Here is a 21,392-nt window from a genome sequence, read left to right as displayed (position 1 = left end):
GAAGAAAGGAAACTTGAAGAAAGACTGTAAGTCTCGGAAGGGAAAATAAGGTGACATGCAACAAGAAAAAAAATCATGAAGCGAATGTGACAGGTGATGTGTTGCAAGATGCTTTGATTCTTTCATTAGAAAATATAATTGATGCTTGGGTGGTAGATTCAGGGGCCTCATTCCATGCCACACCTGATAGGAAACATTTTCATGACTATGTTCAAGGATATTTTGGACAGGTTCGTTTGGGTGATGATAGATCTTGTAAAATCATTGGAATGGGTAAAGTTTTCATAAAACAGAAGAATGGAAACCAATGACTTTTCAAGGAGGTAAGGCATGTACTAGATATGAAGAAAAATCTAATTTCAACAGAGCAGTTGGGAGGTGAAGGTTGTGTAACTACTTTTACAGATAAAACCTAGAAGGTCACTAAAGGAGCCTTAGTAATAGAAAAAGGAGAAAAGTTTGGTACATTGTATTTATGCAATGGTATTTCTAATTATGTTAATGATTTAACCTCTACAGGAGTAGATACAAAATTGTGGCATCATAGGCTTGGGCACATGAGTGAGAAGGGGATGATGATTCTTCACTCAAGAAATTTGTTGCCAGGTTTGAAGCATGTTGATTTGGAATTTTGTGAGGATTGTGATTATGGAAAACATAAGAGAGTCATATTCTTCAGAGTTGGGAAAGAAAAGAAGAGAGAAAAAATAGATCTTGTGTATAAAAATGTATGGGGACCTGCTTAGGTATCATCTCTCGGTGGCTCTCACTATTATGTTACTTTTATTGATGATGCAATCAGCAAAACCTAGATTTGTTGTATTTGAAATACATCTGATGTATTTGATACTTTCAAGAAAAGGAAATATTTGGTTGAGAATGAGACAAGAAAAAGGTTGAAGTGCCTCAGATCAAACAATGGAGGTGAATATTGCAGCAAAGAGTTTGATAAGTGCTATTCAGAGCATGGAATTCATAGAGAGAAGATAGTTCCAAGAAAACCACAAGAAAATGGTGTGCCAGAAAGGATGAAAAGGACAACCATGGAGTCTGCAAGGTGCATGAGATTACATGCAAGATTGCCTTTACAATTTTGGGTAGATGTTGTAGATACTTATGTTTATCTAATAAACAGAAGGGCTTCAAGTTCCTTGGATGGAGGTATTCTAGAGGAGGCATGGACAAGTAAAAAGGTAAACTACTCATTTTTAAGGACTTTTGGTTGTGAAGCCTTTGTCCACGTTAATAAAAAAACAAAACAAAGCTTGAGGAAAATAAAGAAATGTACCTTTATTGGATATTGTATTAATGATTTTGGTTATTGCTTATATGATCATGAAAATCACAAAACCACTAGGAGCAGAGATGTCATATTCAATGAAAAGGTTTTGTATAAGGATCGGTTTGAGGAAAAGAAATAGGAAAAATAAAACAAAGAATACACAGTGCTTGATGAGATCACAAAAAAGTAAAGGTGCCTAAAAATCATAATGATCAACATCCAGAACAAAAACAACAACCACAACAACAACAACAACAACAGACACCTCAAACACCTAAAAGTGGTGTTAGAAGATCTACTAGGATAAGTAGACCCCCTAAACGATACTTTCCTTCATTATATTATGTATTGCTGACTGATTCTGGTGAACTAGAATGTTATGAAGAAGCAATGCAGGTAGAAACCAAGAAAAAATGGGAGCTAGACATGAAAGAAGAGATGGACTCCTTGGTACATAATCAGACTTGGGACTTAGTCAGGTTGCCTGTGCGTAAAACAACATTTCCAAATAAATGGGTTTACAGGTTGAAGGAAGAAGATGGAGGTAGAAAAAGGTATAAAGCTATACTTTTGGTGAAGGGGTTTTCAAAGAAGAAAAGTATAGACTTTGATGACATTTTTTCTCCTGTTGTTAAAATGACTTCAATTAGAACTATTTTAAGTCTAGTAGCAATATAGGATTTGCATCTTGAGTAGTTAGATGTAAAGACAACCTTTCCCCATGAGGATTTTGAGGAAGATATCTATATGCAACAACCAAAAGGATATGAGGTCAAAGGGAAGGAGAAACTAGTGTGTAGGTTGAAGAAGAGATTGTATGGATTAAAATAGGCTCCAAGGCAATGGTATCTAAAATTTGACAGGTTTATGTTCGAAAAAGCTTATACTAGATGTCACTCTGATCATTGTGTTTATCTTAAAGGGAAAAATGATGGCTGCTATATTATTTTATTATTGTGTGTAGATGACATGCTTATTGCAGGGTCTAACATGTAGGAAATAAATGTGCTCAAAGGAAAATTGGCAAATTCATTTGCAATGAAGGATTTTGGTGCTGCAAAACAAATCCTTGGGATGAGAATAACTAGAGATAGGAAAAATTGCAAATTTATCATTGACTCAGAGTGAGTACATACAAAAGTTGTTGGAAAGATTTAATATGCAAAATGCAAAACCAATCACTACACCTTTGGTTAGCCATTTCAAACTAAGTAAGGAGATGTGTTCAAAGACTCAGGAAGAGATGGGTTATATGTCTACAGTTCCATATGCATAAGTAGTTGGAAGCTTAATGTATGCAATGGTTTGCATATGGCTGATATTACACATGTAGTGGGAGTTGTAAGCAGGTACATGAATAATCCAGGAAAAGAATATTGGATGGTAGTGAAGTGGATTCTCAGGTATTTGAGAGGTATGACATATCAAGAATTATGCTTTCTTGGTTCAAACATTTCTCTACAGGCATATGTTGATGCAGATATGGTAGGTGATAGAGATAACATGAGGAGCACCATAGGGTATGTGTTTACTGTAGGTGGAACAACTGTCAGTTGAGTTTCAAAATTGTAGAGCGTTGTTGCACTCTCAATGAGAAAAGTAGAGTATATTGCTACTACAAAGGCTAGTAAAGAAATGATTTGGTTACAAAGGTTTCTGGATGAATTGGGTAAGAAGCAGGAGTTGGGTAGGTTATACAATGACAACCAAAGTGCCATTCATCTTGCAAAGGACTCATCATTTCATTCCAAGACTAAACATATAGAACTCAAGTACCATTTCATACGATCAATGTTGGAAGATGGATAGTTGAAGTTGGAAAAGATACACACTAGCCAGAATCCTGCAAATATGTTAACAAAAGTTGTAACCAAGGAGAAACTAAGATTCTGCTCGGTTTCAATTGGTTTTTAAGTATGATGACGAAGATGAGAAATAACCAGGTCCAAATTAGAGTCATTGTCCAGCAAATGAAGCAACGATGGAGTTGCTATAATCAGTCTCCAAGTGGGAGATTGTTGGGCGTGGAGCCTGATTATCTTATTTACTCATAGGTATTGCTGCATTGGACCCCAGTTCATAATGGGGTAGCAATGCTGCCCATCTTTCCACTGCTAGGGGGGGAGACAATGATTTTTATGAGCCCCCCCCTTGGTGAGGGTTCAAGGGCAGCACCCTCGAAGCTAAAAATAGATGTCAATCATGGCCATTCATTAGGCAGATGATTTGATGGTAGAAGTTATGTGTAATATAGGGTTTTTTCACCTAGAAGGCAACCCCTCACTATATATGAGGGAATTGTATTGTGACTGAATATATGTTTATTCTGAGCGAAAAAGAGTGAGGAGACTGTGTGAGAGCGAAAAGGAAATTATAATGGATTGGTTGTAGGTTGTATCTCTTCATTTTGATGGATAATATAAAAGGAAGGACTAGCTATTTCTTTGTGGATGCAACCCAAATTGGGTGAACCACGTATATCCGTGTCTCTCTCTTGTTTTATGCATTTTCTGTGTTTGTGTTTCTGCAGTATTTTATGTGTTCCATTGCTCTGGAATATATAATTTTCTAACAGAAATACGATCGTAATTATGTCTAGCACTGTAGCCTACCCTTTAGATGTGCAATACCCACACAATGGACCTCAAACATCACTTCTGTAAAATGACCTAGATCCCAAATCACTGCGACCTTCTCACAGTCACAAAAGGAACCCAAAACCTTAACATTTTCTCCTTTATGAGGTATGCTCCTGAACTATGGTTGCCTTAGAGGTATATTACACATGAAAGATGCACATTTTGGATGAGGAATGACCTCCAACGTCACTCCTATATATAAAAATCCATGTGGTGTTAAATCATGACTTGTGGCACTCCAAATTGTCAAGATGACCTCCATTAGGTGCCACATTAACCCACAATTCTATTAAAAAATTCATAGCTCATCATAGACAACAAATAATTTGATGATTTTTGTTGCTTTGGATTCTCCTCAACATCCTCTATAATCTCCATCGATAACATGTCCAAAATGATCCGTGGTTTTGGCCCAAACATCAATGGTTGCAAAACCTCAACCCTGGGTTCCAAGCTCACAAGTTATTTTTTTGGTGCTCCAACCCCCAAACCCTAAACCCTAGGGCTTGGAGTACCTCCCAAGTTATAAAAAATCAACACTTAAAAGTTGGAGGCAATATTTACTATCCAGAGAGTTTATTTTCTATATTGATATTCACACCTTGCATTTTATTATGCAACAACCTAAATTAAATCAAAGACATATCAAATGGGTTAAATATTTGTAAAGCTTCACATTTGTTTTGAAGCATATAAATGGGCAATTTAACAAAATCATTTTTTCTTTAGGTAGACGACAACTATTGTTTCAAGAAAGACAAATTCAAGTACTTTGATTTGATTTTATGAAATAATTATATGGAATAGATCCATATTTCAAAGAGGCCTACGAAGCTTGCAAAAATCCAATTGCACAGAATTGAAGTCCATGGCTTGACTATATAATTCAAGATGGGTTGATATTAAAAAATAATTATTTGTGCATTCCTAATTGTTCCATGAGAAAGAATTTGATCAAGGAGAAACACAATGGTGGTCTTGGAGGACACTTTGGCAATGATAAAACATATGAGCTGCTCAGACAACACTATTATTGGCCCAAGTTGAGAGTTGATGTACAAAAGTTCATGCAAAAGTCAAAAATCTATCAATATGCCAAAGGGAGAAGCCAAAATATAGGATTGTACACTCCATTACCAATCCTAGAAAGACCATGGGATTCCATCAACATGGATTTTTCTTTGGGTTTACCGAGGACGCAAAAAGGTAATGATTTTATCTTTGCGGTGGTATATATATTTTCAAAGATGGCTAATTTTATTCCTTGTGCTAAAACTAGTGATGCTATCCATATTGCTAATATATTCTTTAAAGAAGAAGTAAGACTCCATGGAATTCCAAATAGTATTATCTTAGATCGAGACACTAGATTCTTGGGAAATTTCTAGATAATATTGTGGAGGAAATTTTGTACAAAATTGCAGTTCAACTTAGCATATCATCCACAAATGGATGGTCATATTGAAGTAGTGAACAAGAGCTTCAGAAGCATTCTACTTAGTTTGATTGGAGATCATCCCAAATAGTGGGATCAAATTTTAGCTCAAGATGAATATGCATACAATGACACTCTCAACAAAATATTTGACAAAGCCATTTATAGATTGTATATGGAATAAGTCCAAGAGGAGTGCATGCGATCAGAAATCTGGGAAGAATAGAGCAAAGAAGTGAAGCATGAGAATACTTTGCTACAACTATACAAGAAATCCATGAGCAGGTAAAATACAATATGGAATATAAAGGAAGAGCTGATCTTAGTAGAAAGGAGTAGAAATTTGAAGTGTGAGATTTGATACTTACACATTTGAGAAAGGAATGATTTCCAAAGGGCGAGTACAAAAAATTAAAATTTAATAAGGTTGGACCTTTCAGGATCTTAAGGAAATTCTCTACTAATGCTTATGAACTCGAACTACCACATGGAGTTAGAATTTCACCAATATTTAATGTAGCATATTTATACAATATGAGCCTGAGACCAAACAACCAACAAGTGATGATTATAAGCATCAACCAATACAATGGGAGAAGAAGTTTCCTATAGTTGAACCTTTAGAGCCTAAAAGGATTTTGGATAAGAGATTGATCAAGAAAACTAGGAACAAAGAGTATTTTGAGTACTTGGAAAAGTGGAAGAATCTTCCAGTTTTAGATGCAACTTGGATGACTTCCACACTCATACAAAAAAGTGGCAAATCTATTGAAGAACTCATGGAAATGAGTCCGTGAAATATTTTCTCCTTAGGAGTATGATGCATGGGCATCTGTAATTGTCATTGACTGAGAGGTAAAAATAAATTACCGGAGGAAATAGTTCCTCAATGAGTGGTTTGTTAGGATAGGAGATGTTTGAAATTGCTAAGTAATTTGTTTAATTTAGGCAGATTGTTATAGTTATTTAATTTTTCCATAAAAATGTCTTTTGATCCTATATTCATGGATCCAGGATGAACCATAATGTAATCTATATATTCCTTCAATTTTAATAAAAATGGGTTCGTGTGCGTAGTGGTGAGAGGCCCAAAATTCTACTCCAAAACTAGTCCTTCTGCAATCTCATGCATAGTACACAGTCCGATTATAATATTGTATTTTATTAGCAGGACCGAGAGGCCATATATGTTCTTGTATAATTTGTTGGCATGGTTGTAGGAGGGAGGAGACGGGAGAAGAGTTTCCAAAATAATTGCATTAAAGTTCATAAAAGCAAGCCAACAAAGGAGTGAGCCTTTGTAAAGAACAACGAGAAACTTCACATTTTCCATTCCTCGTAGGGATCTATCATTAGATGATGCAACAATCAACGAAAGTGTTAATTACATAATCCTCTCGATGGTTGTTACCCCAATGAACTTATTCAACATTAAAGTTCAAAAATCCGGGTTGTGGAGAGCAGGTGGACCCCGCCCAAAAGACTTACCCCGGTTTCTCAATGCGAGCACTTTTCCATTGTGCTAGGCTATATAAATTGACGGACCAGAAATATCAATTGAGGACCCCACCTGGGAGGCTTACCCCAACTACTCTATATGAGAACCTTTTCTATTGTGCTGACTATACAAAGCGGTCTGGAACTCTTTATTGTGGGTTCTGCCTAGAGGTTTACCCTAGGGGTCTTCAAGGCTGTATTTTTTTTATTACATTGGGATATACAGAAAAACATTTCATTTTAGAATGTGAGGCCTTCAAAGACAACAGGGAAAGTTATGTAGATATGCTGGCAACTAGCTCTTGGGATAATCTATTTAGCGAGGGGTTTGTCGAGAAGCTAGGAGCATTTATTATGAAGCTTCACAGAAAAAGGGCCAAATACATCAAGCAGATGAAGAAGCAATTTGTCCCATAGGCTATCTTTAGCCTCATGGATATTAAAATAATTTCTTTCTATATTTCTTTCTTTCTAAATTAGAATGACATGCTAAAGGAGATAGAGTGGACCTCGCTTGGTGGGATTACCCTGACGGACCTTTCAAGTTCCTTTTCCCATTGTGTCGGGCTCTTTGATCTGGGCTCACATGGCATCAACTACACACCAATCACAACGAAGCCATTGTTGAATGTATAGAGGTGGAGGTTGGAGTGGGTTGATGTCGCGTAGGTCCAATCCTATGATAGAAATTGGATCGAGAAGGTATTGCCACAAAGCTCAGGAATTAAAAGGAATTCTAGCCATTCTCCCGTAGAGTCGGCTCTCCTTCCAACTCCTCCCACTATTAATAGATATGCGTGCAACGCTTAAAGGAATTTAATCCCGAAGCTGCTTAAGGGAGTGTTGATTATGGGAATAAGTTTTGTGATAAAAAGAGAAAAGAGGGAGCAATCTTGAGTAGATCTAATTTATATTTGCATCATATACACATTTATATAAACACATAGCCCACAAATTAAAGTCGACAAGACTATCCTTTATGAGCTATTAAAGCCCTGACCCAACCCGACCTTTACATGCATATGTATTATATTTATATATAATATGTATAAGTTCCCTCTCTCTTGAGCTTTGTCTCGTCATATAAAGATTAATTATAAAAATTTCATTAAGACATAGAGATTATACAACAATAAACATTTTTCCCATTTCTTATGCTTAGATAATTAGGTACTTTCAAGATAGGAATTAAACATGGGAATTGAACCATTCCTTAGAATTTCTACACAAGATATTAACATCCCCTAGTACTTCCACAACATTGTAATCAATGCATTAAACATAGACATGGTATGCACATGCACCATAATAAAATTTCCAAGCATTTAGCTTACACATGCATGATTGTTGGGCTGCCAAATTAACACACACTTTCACTCCATTTTCACCTTTATCCTCATTTTGTCACCTCATTTCATCACATTATCATTATATTTCCATTACCATATGGGTTCATATTTTCATTTTCCAAAGTTATTTATTTTATGTATTTAAAGTGAATTTATGATTAAAAGTTAGAAAAATAACATGTATTTGCTTATACCTAAAGGTGGAATGAGTTTGGTGACATGTGTAGGTGATTTGGAAGGTTCCAAGACACTCTTATGTGGCCTCCAAGACTCAAATTCGAATTCTCATGAAGATTTGAAGGAGATTTGGGACAGGGGTCAAGCATATATCATGGATAAAGGAATATGTGTCTCATATTGGTTGTAAGCATATGAAGGATTTGTGAATCTAGGAGGGATTAGTGGATCTCCATTAATGAGTTAGTTTCTTATGCTTTTGTATAAATAGGAGTACCTCCTCCATTCCAAAGAGAGGACTCTTGGAGCATGTATCCTAACTTATGATGGAATATAATAAAGTTTTCTTTCTACAATTTTAGATATAGATTGTTTTAATGTCATATATGAATTTATGGAATAGTTTGTCACTTTGTTCTTAAGAGAATTGAGCTCACTCTAAAAGGATCAAAGAAACATTTTATTTCATTATAGATTTTATTTTCATTTAATTACTTAGATGTTTGAATATTTTTCATTATTAATGAATGAATTTTAGTTTAAATCTTATCAGCATATGAAAGGACAAACAAGGGTCTAAGTTAGGCTCTCTTCCATTTGATATGAGTAATAATTGAAATTCATTCTCTTTTTCTAGTTTCAAGTGATTTTCTGAATTTCCAGTTTTCCAACAATGGCATTAATGATGAATGAATTTGTAATGAAGAACAACAAGGACCTCCTTAATTAAGAACCTCTTCTATTATTTGTTTATGCATCTTAAGCTATTGTCCATTAGTGGTTTTTGATTTCTGTTCATGAAGTAGTATTCTAGAAGAAGGAAAAATCTAGTTCTCCTAAGTTAGGAGCCACTTCTCTTGCTTATTACATAATGAATTAGAAATTACTTAGTTAAATTTTATATTTGTAATGTGCACTTATAATTAGTTTATAATTGCATTCCCTTCACTTTCCATAACTTATATTCTAAAGCTGATTATAGTTTCATCTGAGGTCCCATATATTTTGGTTTGCTTCTAAGTTTTACAAAACCCTCGGGTTGACAAATTAAATGATAGGGATTTAATGGACAATTAAATCACCCAACATTTTGGTGCCGTTGCCGAGGAAGCAAACTTAGATGTAACTAAGTTAGGAGGATTGTTTAGGAAACATTTTCTTTTAAGGTCATTTTCATTTGGGGTTAGATGCATTTAGGCATTTTTCATTTAAGTTTATTTGCATTTGCATATAGAAAACATAGAACATTAAAATCAAGAACCCCCATTCATTAAAAAAATAAATAAAAAATCCAATTGCAAAAACAAGATTTGAAGAGCTTCATGCTATGACAGTTGAAGAAAATAAAAAACCTAAAGATCACATTCAAATTTGGTTTCAACTAGTCAGTCTTCATGATCATGTCCAAGAACTCAATAGGGTTTACTTTTCAAACTTGGATATGAGTCTACTCATGATCTTGTTGCGCAAATGGATGCATTGGAAATTCTCTTATACTTAAGAGAATGTTTGATTTCTTTTTCAATAGAATAGGACTAACAAATAAAAAACAAGTTTTTGTGATTTTTAGGATAAATTTGTGATTTTGTGGTACAATAAGAGTCACACATCTACTAATCCTTGGCAGGAAAAATTTCAATAAAAACAATTGTGAACAAGGAGCACAAGCGAAGGTGGAAGAATGATAGTTTTAGGTAAGAGATCGATTCTTTTCATTTTATGTTTTGCATCCAATTTTTTAAAAGAGAGGAATCAACTAATACAAACTTGAGTATGCTCTCCTCTTGTGCTTTGTGTGACCTGGAGGATCAGAATTTTTTTTTTCATGTTAGTATATCTTTTGTTAAAAAAAAATTGATTCTTCTCTTTCATTATTTGTTTCTTTTAATATATATATATATATCTATATATATATATATATATATATAAATTTTAAAATGGAACATAAAAAATTTAAATGTTTTATTAAATTTTAAATGGAACATAAAAAATATATATATATATATATATATATATATATATATATATATATATATATATATATATATATCTTAAAAGTGAATGGAACACATGTAAAAAAAACATAAAAAAAAGAATTGTTTGTTCAAACAAATTTGAAATAAAAAATTAATTTAAAACACAAAACCAAAACAACATTAAAAAAACAAAGAAAAATAAAAATAAATAAAAACACAAAAATGAAAATGAGAATAAAGTAAAAAAATAAAAAAATTCATAGAAGCCAATGAAACGAATTGCTGCAAATGTTATGCTTGATTTTGGAAAAATGAAAGATAGTTGTGCATTCTCTTTATTAAAAAAAAAAAAAACGAATTTCACCTGGCAGTTATGTGAGGAGAGACCAGATTCGTAGAGGTTAAAAGTTTCAGTTTTAAAATACATTTTATGACAAAATGTAAATGAATCTCAAAAATATAAAACATGGGTTTTTCTCATAACGGGGTGAATTATGTTTATCTCCAGATATTTCCTCAAAATTCGTAATCGTTTGAGATATTTTTAGGGTTCTATAGAGCCTTATTTGCGAGGTTACGTGAAAAAAACGGTTTTCAATTAGCCGAGGTCAAGGCCACGACCATCCAATGGCCCAGCCACCCAACAACATTGCCAAGCAAAAAAAATTTGATAAAAATAAAAATTTTAATAATTAAATAACAAACAACAATATTAATTATTAAGAAAAAAAATATTTCTTTACTACAAAAATTTTCAGAAGTGATATTTTCTCCATGTTTACAACTTGCAACAAAAAAATATATAAAAAAATCATAAACAATTCTTAAGCTTTTATAGAATAAAAATTGGTTAAAAAAATCCACTTTCTAGGCAAAAAGGATGAGTTCAAAAGATATGAAGAATGATTTGGCAAATATTTTGGAATCACATTTTCTTGAAAATCTTGGAAACGATGAATTCAAAAGATATGAAAAATGATTTGACAAATATTTTGGAATCATATTTTCCTAAAACTCTTGGATTTGTTGTTTCAATTTTCACTTTTAGAATAATTAAATTTTCAAAATTCCATTAAATTCATAAATGTGACTTGTGATCTATTGGTGAGTCATTCAAATTGTGTAGTGGAGGTCATGAGTTCAAATTTTGTGGGGATTGGAATTTGTTAATTATTCTACAACTTTGACACAACATTAATTAAACAACAATTTTGCCACCACATGGTAGCACAACAATAGCCAATATTGCACATTCATCACCACATTAGCAGTCAAACAATCAACATGTCACATCATCCCTTTGCCATGTCACCCACTGCCACATCACTATCACACAGTCACCCTCCATCTGCTAACTCATTTTTCAACACTGAAAATGGATCAAGAAGAAGAACGGGAAGGGTGCTTCATCTATGGGATTATTGTTTTGCAAAATGCCTTGAAGAGAATCATGTAGATGGAAGATTGAATCTTGTAGACATGCGTTTTCGTTTCATAAAGTATTTTTATATGATCATGTTTCTTTGAGTCTTGTAGGTAAAAAGACAAAGGCATCACAAACTGGAAAATTTTATGACATGGCTTAGCCAAAGAATATAGACAATATTTTTAGATACAAGAAGAGCGCAATCTTGCAACTGAGAAACCTCATCACAATCTTCACTGTTTCACCCAAATTTCAAATAAGCGCAACTTTCTCATACGACATCGGATTTCGACGATTCAAGCATCATTGGAAAGATCTCGATGATATCTACACAATGAGAAAGATATAATCAAAATTTGAAATAGCTAAATAATGAAGAAATTGCTGATAAGATGTAACAGGTAAACTGAGGCACTAGTTTCAACACATATATAAATTCTTTCGATTTTTCTTTCATGAATTTGTTTTATTAGTACCAATTCTCAATTTTTTTTTTAAATGTCATAAATAGAGAGATTGATAACCTCTCTCTTATGATTAAGTTACATTTCATTGTAGAAAAAGTACTAAGTTTTTGCAGGTTCCAGGAAGATAAACAGATGACCACAAGCAAACCGTGTCTCTCAAAGACCACATTTCATAAATACATCATCAAAGAAACATCAAAGGTTAGACTTCAAGCATGAGGACATTCTTTTGGGTAAGACAAGGGGAAGGATGTCATCATATCCATCACATCATTGAAAATCCTCTCAAAGACCACATTTCTTTCACAAGAAAATGATCAAAGTAGCAACAAAGATGAAACATTAATGCATGAGCACATGATGTTAGATCAGATCCATCACTTGCAAGCCTTTTAGATGACAGTGTCTTCATTGCATTCTCAATTTTTCAGTCAATAAATATTTCATTCCATTTTTCTTTTCATGTTTTCAAATAAAACCTTGATCCATTATTCATTTTCCTTCATAGTCATTTTCTTGCCTCACTTTCACTAATCTGTAACCCATCAATAAAAACATTCAGATCCTCTACAAAGTTGATTCATTCCATTTCCTTTTCATTTTTCCAAATAAACCTTGATCCACTACAAAATTTCTCATCCATAATCCTTCAAAATTATTGTTTCATGCTCGAGTTAGATGATAAAGGATTTCTTAAAGCCTCCCTTCTAACAAGCCTTGGCCTATCGACATCAACACATTACCTAGGTTCAAGGCTAGAGTCCTTAGTAGTACCTTAAGGATTGTATGCCTTAATGACAGGCTCTCTTGCTAGAAATCATGGGAATACATCAATTTCCCTTGATCGTTGGATCTTGAAAGTGGCTCGACATCAGCTCATCTATTCGCCCTTCGCAAGATGTACTTAGGTACCTTGGCACTCATTGACATTAATGGTGAGTTGCCTCACATTGGTTAATGACATGCATCAATGGTCGATAATCCAATGAGTTCTCTTCATGCTCAACATCGACACATTTATTCACATGATTAGACTTGTACCATCGGGTGTTGTAACGATTGAAGACTATATCATTTTAGCAGTTTGCAACAGATCAATTTGTTATAGCAGCAATAAAGATTCAAACGTTGTCATCAACAAAGAGAACACAAAAGAAGATCAAAATTCCTTTGTTTACATACTCCATGATCCAATAGCATCAACAGCCACACTCTTCAACATCCACAACTCATGTACATTAAGGGTAAGTGAAGGTATGTGGTTTTCTAATTTTTAGTCATGCAATTCCTTAAAATGCTTAAAATTATAACTTTGGAAAGTTCCTCACTTCCTTTTTCACATTGTCATATCTCTAGTTGGAGGGGGAATTCATGTCCATACCTCATATTCACATTTCACGATATATATCACATTCATATTCCATTATCACCTTTCATATGTCATATATGTCATTTATACACATGCCATCCTAACCACCATACTTTTCCAAACAACTACTATTACATTATGATTCAAAATGTTACATGTTTTGCAAATGATGATCATAAAATGAATGGTTGATTAAATGTTTTCAAAGTCTTTTGATGCAACACAAAAACAACAAAAGTATTGTTACACAAGAACCAACCAAAGTAATATGTTGCAATCAAATATTTTTCAAAAGGAACAAAATTATCAAATGATTATGTGAAGATGAAAGAAGAATTAACATCAACCAAAGTTCATATAAAAGGAAGACATTTCAAAAGATCAAATCATGATTAAAGTAAATCAATGCAATAGATTGCATGAGGACATGCAATAACTTAAGTTGGGGGGTATGTTGGGCCGTCAAATTAGCATACACTTTCACTCCATTTTCACCTTTATCCTCATTTTTTCACCTCATTTCATCACATTATCATTATATTTCCATTACCATATGGGTTCATATTTTCATTTTCCAAAGTTATTTATTTTATGTATTTAAACTAAATTTAGATTAAAAGTTAGAAAAATAACATGTATTTTCGTATACCTAAAGGTGGAATGAGTTTGGTGACATGTGTAGGTGATTTGGAAGGTTCCAAGACACTCTTATGTGGTCTCCAAGGCTCAAATTCGAATTCTCTTGAAGATTTGAAGGAGATTTGGGATAGGGGTCAAGAATATCTCATGGAGAAAAATCATGGATAAAGGAATATGTGTCTCATATTGGTTGTAACCATATGAAGGATTTGTGGATCTAGGAGGGATTAGTGGATCTCCATTAATGAGTGTTGGGGCATTCATTACTTTTGAATGATTTTGACCAGTTTTGAATGACCGAAAGGCGGGAAAGAGACAGATGGAAGCAATGGTTGGGTGGAGGAACGAACAGTTGTGGAGGAGTGATGGCAAGGTGGCAACGGAAGGCAAAGGCAACCAAGGATACGGGAAGGCACAAAAGTAGCTAAGAGAGAAAGCAGCTGAGCGAGAACTGGCAGTCTAGGAAACCGGGAAGGACATAAAAGGGGAAGACTAGAAAGGAAGAAGGTTGTTGTTGAACCCACCAGAGGAAGAAGGACTTGGTTACAAAAGAGGTACATAGGTGTAGATGTTGAAGGAGGGAGTGCTGGGATCCAAGGGACTTGGTTGCGGAACTGATCTAACCTGAGCAACTAAGCCAGGTATTTTATGTAATTTTTATGGTGAATTTCGGATGATGATGTATTCTATTATGTTAAGTTAATGTAAGATAGGGTTGATGATTATTGAGACTTCTAATGTATTGAGTATCGTGCTTAGTGGATCCATTAAAATTTTAAATAGTCTATCTGATTGCATGTAGATGGTAATTTATAGATTGATGCAAGGACGTTGTTAGTTCTGTGTTCTTTATAATGGATCTATGCGTATGGTTTAAGGATACTGTTATCATTGTTTCTCGTATTATGGATACATATGTGCATGATCGCCTATGCCTGGTTGATATTCCCTCGACCCTATGATGAACCCTTCTCCCTTTTGGCCGCGGCACGCATCTGGTGAGACTCCTTGCCCTTAGGGGTGAGGTGAAAATGCCAGCGCTATCCTAGACTACAATGGACCATTATTGGCCTCCTAGGCCTGAACCAAGTGTCTTCTCCCTGATGACTATTTTGAGCCAACAAATGGTTCTGTTGCTGGGAACCAAAGTTGAGAGAATTGGTTCAGAATATGGTGTCAAGGGTATTTAAAAGAGAGATCAGAGACTAGTGGAACCATAAAGTAGATCAATTTGTGGCAGAGAAAGTTTCCCATAGGAATTAACTGATCGGAAAAGTACGTGAGGAGATTTTATACACTAATAGCGTAGATGACCAATATGAAATTTTCTGGTGCAAGTTCCCTGAGGACCTATACAATTGGTTGAGGGAGTTGAAGAGGCAGAGTCAGTCAAGTGGCTTAGCTATAGTTCGCCATAGTTGGACTCTGTCTGATACTACATTATTAGAGTAGTTGGATAACGATCATATGAGAGTAGTCGATTTTTGGGTGAAGACTGGGGTGGAGGGGTACGTGGTCGAGTTTTCTGTGAAGAGCTATCAGTCCTTCTTAAAGGCAGAAGCTATCTTCAGATCCAAGCTGAGGGGGGAGTTCATAAGGGAAGCCCCAATGTGGATTAAGACGTTTTTGGTAGACTAAGGACTGTTATCTTTACCCACTACCGGGATGGAAGCATAAAACCCTAGTATCGAGGGAAGGAATTAGAGGGGGAAATGCTGCCTACAAAAGGATAGGGATACTGCAAGGGGATGGATGCATAGGGATTGAAGAGGGCTAGGGATGTTAGAGCATAGAGGAGGGTGCTGCTAGCAGACAAGTGGCAAGCAAGAGCGACTCAGGCTCTAGAGAAGAGAAGGAAGGGGCCCCACCAAATAGGAGTGGTGATGGGAAAACCCAGAATTGAGATGAAGGAGAAGACGATGCTAGGAAACTCGAGTGTGGGAGAAAGGAATGTTGGAATCAGGAAGAGGAGGAAGGACGTTTCCTGCAAGTTGCAGAAAAAGAATCGCAACAGGATACTAGAGGAGGACTATCTCGGAAGGTTGCGGAAATGGAATCGCAACAGGGAACGGACGGGGAATTCTCCCTGTAGGTTGTGGAAGTAGGATCGTGAGATCAACACCCATGTTAGTATGAGGAAGGAGATGACGACAATTTTGGCGATGAGATGAGGAGGTTGTTCAATGAGGAAAAATCATCCATCAAAACTTAGCAACCCCAACCCCGAAATATAAGTGGCATTTCCCTAGGCCTTCCCCTGGTACTTTGTCACAAACCAAAAGAATTTGTCATTAGCTTAGCCAAGGCAGTGTGAGTATATAACGTGCGGGAGAAATACAAGGCTGGTCTCAATAGTGGTAGTATAAGAACCGACTATAGCAGTAACTTGGGACTAAAGGGATCCTAACAATCGGGAAGCAAAGGTTTTGTGTTATTAGCCCATACTCAGAGTAGTATGGCAGGACCATATTTCTGGTAGATGAAGCTGATTGGATAAGCCCCATAGTTGTTCAGAACAAGAAGGATGCGACTGAAATTGGGGTATGCATCGACTACAGAAGCCTTAACAATGCATGCGTGCATGAGCCGTTCCCCATGCCATTTAGCGATGAAGTCCTAGACAATGTTGTGGGGAATGAGGCATACTTGTTCACAAATGGGTTCTTAGGCCACCACCAGGTCCGGATAGCCGAGGAAGACAAAAGGAAAACAACTTTCACAACGGAGTGGGGGTCGTTCGCATACAATGTAATGCCATTCGAATTAAAGAATGCGACAATAGTCTTCTCAAGGATTGTAATAGCCGCATTCCGGGATTACATTCAAAAATGCCTAGAAGTTTACATGGACAACTGGACAATATAAAACCTACTAAAAAATCATACCAGCTTATTGAGAGTGATGTTCGACAGGTGCATACAGTTTTAGATCTCCTTCAATTTAAAAAAAATGTATTTTCATAGTCCCCTTTGGAACTCTACTAGGCCATATTGTCTGCAAAGATGGAGTCTGCATGGACCCTGCCAAGGTAGCAGAAATTTTCCACATGGAACCACCGTGCAATGTGAAACAACTAAGGGCAACTCTGGGCCACACGGGGTACTACAGATGGTTCATCAGGAACTACATAGCCATAATAGCCCCAATGGAGAAATTACTAAGGAAGACGAAAGAATTTATTTGGACTACGGACTGTCAAGCAACACTGAATAAACTGAAAGAAAGGTTAGCAAGTGCCCCCATATTAGTGTACCCCAACTGGAAGAAAATGTTCCACATACACATCGATGTGTTTGGAATAGCACTAGGAGCAGTCCTAGTGCAATTGGGAGAAAATATGGACCATCTAGTATACTACGCTAGCAGAAAGCTTTCTATGGTGGAAAATAACTAAACAACAGAATGAGAAGCTCTAGCAATGGTCTAGTCTCTCCAAAAGTTCAGGTACTACCTACTAGGCCTGCCGTTCAAATTCTTTACAGACCATTCCGCACTAAAGTACTTAGTAAACAAATCAATACTAGAAGGAAGAATATGCAAGTGGCTGTTACTATTTCAAGAATTCACGTTTGAAGTGGTTGTTAAGCCAAGCATATTAAATGTAGGGCCAGATGATCTGTCACGCCTAGAAATAGGGGAGAATGATGGAGCAATAGACGATCGGTTGCTCGATGCCAACCTATTCAGGATATAAGCCATTCCCGATCACCTAGAAGAGATTGCTACTTTTCTAACAACAGGTCATTGCCCAGAGGGATACACGGCAACACAGAGGTGACACTTGGTGGTCAAAGCAACAAATTACCAGCTCATCGTGAGAAACCTTTACAAAATGGGCTTGGATCAAATACTTAGACACTATGTCCTGCAGTACAAAAGAAAGGCCATCATATGGGAGTGCTATGCAGGGTTCACGAGAGGCCATGTAGGAGGAAAGGCCACCGCAATGAAGATACTACATGCAAGATTATGGTGGCCCACTATCCAGAAGGATTCTAAAGAATTTGCCAAAGAATGCGACGTCTGTCAGAGGGTCAGTAAGCCTTCCTGATGCGATGAGCTACCACTACACCCAGTCCATTTGGTGAAGATCTTTGATAAGTTGGAAGTAGATTTCATTGGCCCTATTTCTCCACTAGCAAGACACTCACGAGCCTAATACATAATAACAATGACAAAATACCTCACAAGATCGGCAGAGACCGCACTAGTAAAAGACTGCACAACAGAAACAGTGGCAAGATTCATTTTTGAAAATATTATTTCAAGGTTCGGATGCCTGAGGAGCCTCACAAGTGACTAGGGCACCCACTTTTTGAACGAAACAATTGAAGCTTTGCTAATGACTTTTATGTTCCAACATAACAAGAGTAGCCCTTATCATCCACAAGAAAATGATGCAGTAGAAGCATTTAACAAAATACTGGAGAAAGGGCTAACAAAAGTCGTATCTGCCAATCGGAACGACTGGGATGAAAGAATTCCAGTGACCCTGTGGGCATATAGGACAACAGTCAAAAGAATCCACAAACAAACTCCATTTCAGCTCATGTACGACAGAGAGGTGGTGGTACTAGTGGAATTTATACTGCCCAACATGCTAATCTCAGAGGCTACAGGAATGAAGGATAATAGTGCCTTGTGGAACAGGATGATCCAGCTAATGGAACTCGATGAAACCTAGTTCCTAGAATAATTCCATCAATCAGTCGAGCAATGAAGACAAAAGGCTTGGCATGATAGGCACATTAAGAAGAAATCGTTTGAAGTCGGAGACCAAGTGCTCCTTTATGACAACAAGTTCCTGAAGTTCCCAGGAAAACTATAGATGCACTAGTTAGGCCCATTCATAATCACAGAAATAAAATAATCGGGTGCGGTAAGAATCACGCAACTGGATGGACTCCTACTGTAGGGATGGGAGAATGGTGCACGCTTGAAACTCTTCTGCAAGTAACAAAAACATAAAAAATAAAAAATTATTAGTTCAAACAATAAGGCTGCAGCCATGATTGGAATACTGCAACCCACTTGTGGTCGGGGGAGGAGGGGTATTGTTTAGTGGTCACATAAGGAGGCCAAGTCACCAGAGGGTGGATAGTGCCAGGGGTCGCATTGGTAGGCCTAATCAGCAAGGCATTAGCCACACATATCACCCTCGTCAGTAGAAGACACGTAGGCCTAAACCTTTTCCAAAATTGATGGTCACAAAAGTACCCATCCCATCCACTGTACCAGTAGTTATTTCTTGATTAAGTAATCAATAAGGAAACTGTCAAGATAGGGTCACAAAATCTTTCTCGTTAAGCATAGAATTAGTTAATAAATAAACCCATCACGGCAAAATAAAGACGCCATGCAACCCACTCTGTACCTTCCAGACCACGTCATAGTTGTCATGTACCAGTCGGCTGACGATGGAAAAATATAGCTAGAATACATGGAAAGGTTGCCAAAGTAATTAGTTGATTAAAGCCTCGTTAGTCAGGGGACGTCGTGTCAGAGTTGGCTACATAAATCGTAGGAGGATGCAGGGAATGCTAGAGTTTCAAACCACAGAAGAATTCCAGGATCACTTGGAAGAATAGGAGTAGAAGAAGAGAAGCAAGAAACCTCCAGTACAGATTGTTTACCGTAGAAGAGAAGCAATGGAAAAAGGAATAATATCAGTCCCACAAAATGCTCTTGATGCATGAATTGAAGTAGTGGATGATCTATATGGGAAGTATGACAGGTCGAATCTGATCGACAATGACTTCATCGATGGATTCCAGTTTCCAGCCATGAAGAGGGAGGTGTATGCGGAAGAATTTCAAAGGGAGGATGGCACCAGGGCCTCCAGAATCAGAGGTGAATTCAGAAGGATACAGAAGCCCATGCTGTTCCACTTACGAAATTTGCCCGTATTTGGCACCCAATTTGCTGCCATGCAGTGCGCAAAATTTCTGGCAAGGAGGATGCATGGTGGGTCGATATGGTTGGACAAGGAATACCCCATTCATGTCAAGGACATCTATCGACTCACTGGGCTAGCAGAAGTTGGGAATGTAGTTAGCACAACGTTCTAGGCTGGGGTCAAGCGGGGAAAGAAGCAGACGGAGGACAACATCTACGCCAGATATGGGACAAAGAGAGGTGGGAGGGGTGCAAATATAGACAAAATCAACAAGGATAATATCATGTTTTCTTGCTATCTTATCATAGGAAAAAAAGTGAGGCATTTCAAAAGGAACGAGTGCACCTTAGACACCGTTTCGATTACGGAACACTGCTACCAAGGAGAAGTACTCAACTGGTCAGGTTTCGTGCTCAAAAAACTATTAAAGGCCTATGAAGATGTATACAAGAGGAGCACTGGCTTTGTGTTCGGATACTTGGTAATGGCACTAGAAATGTGGAAATGGAGGCCACCACTGGAAAGGAAAATGGCAACCATTACTGAAGACCAGCCAATTGCGCTCAGGTACAAACCATGGAAGGCATCAGGGGATCCCAACACAAAGGAGATCAATGAGAGGTCTTTCAAGAGCTAGCACGAGTAGATGGTGGGAACTATTCAGTCCGTTGACAAGATACCCAAGGCTCTCTTAGATGAGTTCTCAGGCGACCTCTGGTTTGGGGCCTCCCATGCGCACACTTATCTAAGACCGCATTATGACAACTCAAGCACACTCAAATTGAGGACGTAGAGGTTTAGCCTGACGGAGGAAGCCTTACGTAGAGAAGTGGAGTGGCCTGCGAGGTAAGAGAAGGGAAGCCAAGGTACCTTTTCGGAGCTCTGATGCCACAAGACCAAGAGGGAGATGGGGCAGAAAGTAGTCAAAAGCGGGCAGCCGATGAAGTACTCCAACTGATGCTGCTCCAAATGGAAGAAAAAATGTTCGAATCGAGAAGGACAGTCACCAGCTTCGAGCCAGGTTAGAGTGACTATCATGAGCACTTTCAAGGTTCCACCATTCTTTTCCCCATTGTAACGCCACCACTCGCTATGGCACTTCCCGCGAGAGTTTCTTAGGCTCCCTCCTAGATGACGGTCCCCAAACCGCAGAAGAAGTGAGTCATTCACACCCCACAAGTCATAAAGTCGGCTACTAAAAAGCCGGAAATTAACTTGCCAGCTCCAGTTGTCGACCTCA

Source organism: Pinus tabuliformis, chromosome 4_2, assembly GCF_031772625.1.
Source record: "Pinus tabuliformis cultivar Carrire ecotype Pingquan chromosome 4_2, CPIR1, whole genome shotgun sequence".
Lineage (NCBI taxonomy): Eukaryota > Viridiplantae > Streptophyta > Pinopsida > Pinales > Pinaceae > Pinus > Pinus tabuliformis.
Note: the sequence above shows the minus strand (reverse complement) of the source record.